Here is a 4,368-nt window from a genome sequence, read left to right as displayed (position 1 = left end):
GGATCTTGGAAGAGTCATTTACCCTGACTCTCAGTGTTTTCATCTGTTGAAAAAGGAGACAATAAAGGAGGGGATGGGGTGGCTGAAGGAGCTTGCTTTGTGATTTGGGGCTGGCTCTCACTACCTCCAAGGAGCCCTGGCAGTGGCTAGATGCTCGGCTGTTAACATCCACCTTTTGGCTATTGTGCCCACCACCCTGGTGGCATAGTGGTAAAAGTGCTTGGATGTGAATAAAAAAGTCAACAATTTGAACCACCCGCTGCTTTGTGGGAGAAAGAGGAGGCAGTCTGTTCCCATACAGATTGCCGGCCTTGTAAACCCCATGGGGCAGTTCTACCCTGTCCTTTAGGGGCACAAGGAGTCAGAATTGACTTCATAGCAATGGGTTTGTTTTTTGGGGTAACTCTCTTCTTCTTAGTTCCCCTTCTCCCTTAGTGTGCTGTGGCTCTGCTCAATGGGTTGTTTCAGCTTCCTCAGAAACTGATGCTGATGTACTATGGATATTCTTGGTAACTGGGTGCTCAATCAAGATGAGTTCCTGCTCCCTCGCCTCTGTTCTCATCGAAGCAGTGAGAACTGGATGTTAAAACAGCTGTCTCTTGTCTTGCCCCCTGCCCTTGGTTGCTAGGGATGATGTGAAGGGGAAGAGCAGGAAGTGCATAGGATATGATTACAACATGCTTACAACTTGACAACACAGGGCCAGATGGACCTTGTGCAAAAGTAGGTGGTCAGGAATTTATCTTCAGTTGCTTACCCACCCAGCCCCTCCCCAGGGAATCTATTTCCCTACTGCCCCTGCTGGTCACATCAGTATCCTCCTTTTCCCATCTCTCTTCCTCCCCAAATCCACCCTCAGATCTTCGGTAGTAAAATGTATGTGAGTGATAATCCTCCTCGGCCCACGGACATTTGCACAGGGATCAGGTCTTTAGTTAAAACAGATTGTTCTCTGAGTGTAAAATCTTGGGCATTGAACAGTGGGAGAATTTCCTCCATTTCAAGGTCTTTTCCGGAGTTCCGGAAATAAAGCCGTGTAATTACACGCCCACAGGGGTGAACCAACACCGCAATGCCTTCTCCAACCACAGGCATGGCCAACTGCTTTCCCAGTGGAGATGGCCCCAAGTAATTACACACACTTAAGAAATCCTCCCAGGTCCTTGCCAGTTTGACCAAGTGAGGGCAGCAGAGAGCAGCCGACCAGAGCCACAGGGGCAGAACAAGCTCAGACGGATAAAATACTAGAAATAGTTTACAAAGGGGCTTGTGAGAAGGTGAGGTGGGAGATGAGAGCAAGGTTGATGCCAAGAACCTGGGGATCAGATCCAAGACTAGAGGCTGACCAGGCTGTGGGGAGGATGGGATGATGATGAAGGGTTCTGCATCTCCAAACAAGGTCTCTAGGAAAAGAGCAAATGATTCTCCAAGTCTCGAACAGTCCTTCTGATATCTTTTGTGCGTTACGGAAGGACCCAGGTTGGAGAATCTGATGAAAGCTAAGGCCTTCTCTGGAGAAAAGTAAACACAAACAGGAAACTTCACAATCAAGTTCAAGGGGTTTCCAGCCTCCACCCCCATACACATCCATGGATTCCAGGTCAGAAATTAATCAAAGTTCTCAGAGACAGCAAAAGTGAGGCCATCCTGTCTGTCACTCAGGCAGCTTGTCTACTTGGAGAGATGGAACTGGGACTGGCTTCTCACTTAGGAAGGGGCCTGAGCTTGTCCTCAGAGTGACTCGGGTCTGTGTTGGTTCTAAAGAATTCTAAAGTGACCTTGAGCTCTGAAGATTATCAAGGATCTACAAATAGGGATTGAGGAGGTGTCCTCTGCTACTCCCTATCTTCATCCACTAGCTAACATATTCCTAAGTGGTGAGGACTTTGCATTCATTAATATGTGAATTAATGTGTCCTCACAACAGTAAGCAGATACACTTATTATCCCCATTTTATAAATGACAAAAGTGAGGTTAAACCACTTGCCCAGTGTCATAGAATTAGCCAGTTACTGCACTGAGATGAGCATCCAGAATGCTGAGGTCAAAGTCTAGGTACTCAACATTGCACAATACCAGGTCCAGTTCAGGCTTCAAAACTTTCAGAAGAATATCTGCACATGGTTCTAGGTAGGAGTGTTGTTCAGAAGGTCAGTTTCAAGTTGTTTTGCTTCTGTGGGTGATAGAGAGCCTGGTCTGGTGATTGGGATGCTTGTTCAATATCTGATTAGGCAGGTGAAATACCAAAGACCTGGGGGGGGGGGGTTCTCACTTTCTCGCTACCCTCAGTTAATACACTGCTTCCTTAACACATGGGCCGGATGGCTGCATGCTGTGATTTGGTTTGCAATTGCAGAAACATATCTCTGACAGAAATTCATCACCAATTTGTTGAATTTTGTAGAGATAAGATGTTTTCTTCCTTTGCCTTCTTTTGTTCTCTTAAATTGTAACGGACAAAGTCTATCTATTAAAAAGGTGAGGAAAACAGTTTGGCAGGTCTTCACAAACTTGAACACAGAACCACCATGATCGTGATGTTGTTCTTGTGTCCTTAAGTTGATTCTGACACACAGCAAACCTATGTCATTGTTGGGCGCCCTCTCTTTGATTCCAAATCACAGGGACCTTACAGGACCCAACTATTCCACTTTTAGGTACATACTCAAGAGACTTGAAAACAGCCACACAGACATCTGTAAACCAATGTTCATTGCGGCACTTTCCACATTAACCAAAGGGTGGAAACAATCAAAATGTCCATCAACAGAAGAATGGATAAGCAAAATGTGGAACATACATACAATGGAATATTACCCAGCCATAAAGAGAAATAAAGTACTGACTCATGCTACGACAGGAATGAACCTTTAAAATATTATGCTGAGTGAAATTACTAGCAAAAGGACAAATATTGTATGATCTCACTTATATGAAATAACCTTAACTACAACAGTTTCTATTTGCTTATGTGTCAACTTGGCTGGGCCTGGTTGAGTAGTTGGGCAGCTGGATTTAGTTATTCGCAATGGTGAGATTGGTAATCAACAACTCCATGGTGGAATCTACTAGAGCAGCTGAGTAGCTGCTTTACGGATATGGTCTGCTTCCAGTATATAAGCAGTAGCTTTGAGGAAGGTCTGCAGTTTTTTGGCACGCTGGGATCCTGCATGTAGCTGAATCTTCATTTAGCAATCTGCCGTGTTTCTTGCCAATCTTGGGACTGTCTCTGGACTTGAATTAGTGGCCATGTTGTTTGGTAATATTGGGATTATCCCTTTTTCACTTGTCACCTTGGATTTGTCAGCCTCAGCAGCCAGCAGCTGCCTGAATGAAGAAAGCCTCCAGCTTCAGCAGGCTAGGACCAAGAAGCAGAGCCGAAGCCCAAGGTCGAGGGGCTTTCACCCAGACCCTAGAGCCTGGCACTTTCAACTCTGAATTCTAGCCTCCAAAGCTGTAAGAGAATAAATCTCTCTTTGTTAAGACCACACATTTTGATATTTTTTGTTAGAACAGCATAAGGTAACCAAAATAGAAACCCATGACAACTAGTGGTTACCAGAGGTGGGAGGGAGGGAGGGAAGAAGGCGGGGATTTTTTGCTTAGGGGGCATTGAGTTTGTATGAATGACGGTGGAATCATTTGGAAAAGGATAGCAAGAATGGTTGTACAACATGAAGAATGTATTCAATGTCACTGAATTATACATGTAGTAATTGTTGAATTGGTGTATATTTTGTTGTGTGTATTTTCACCATAATGAAAAATAATAGTAAGAAACTGACAATGTTCTAGGTGTACAATGATGGTGCACTCTGCCACTGCCATCATGAAGAAGCTTCCTCTTCACTTCATGACAGAGGGTGGGATCTCTCAGGTAATTATGGGGAAAGGTAGCAATAAAATGTGCGTTCAACACCTGCTATCATAACGTTTAAATCCTCTAAATGAAATCCATCTGGCAAGCTCCACATGTACAGTTGCCATTTATGTTGTTGAAAAAATTGTTTGCAATGAGTAAGTCGTTGGTCTTGCAAAATTCTATCATGCCATTTCTATCAACAAGGCCATATTTTCCAACTACCAATGATTCCTCTTTGTTTCCAACTTTTGTGTTCCAATCATCAACACATCTGGATTGCATGTTTGGTCAATTTCAGACTGCAGAAGTTGGTAAAAATCTTCAACTTCCTTGTCTTTGGCTTTAGTAGTTGCTGTATAAATTTGAATAATAGTAGTATTAACTGGTCTGGTGGTGTAGTACCTAAGCCATTTGACTGCTAACCAGAAGGCTGGCGGTTCAAATCCACCAGCCACTCCTCAGAAGGAAGATTGGGCAAACTACTGAAAGCTGATTATATATATGT

The sequence above is a fragment of the Orycteropus afer genome, unplaced genomic scaffold (assembly GCF_000298275.1).
Source record: "Orycteropus afer afer isolate SDZICR_OR568_19922 unplaced genomic scaffold, OryAfe1.0 scaffold00287, whole genome shotgun sequence".
NCBI classification, from domain to species: Eukaryota; Metazoa; Chordata; class Mammalia; order Tubulidentata; family Orycteropodidae; genus Orycteropus; species Orycteropus afer.
The sequence above is the reverse complement of the archived record's forward strand: the minus strand, read 5'-3'. Positions refer to the sequence as shown.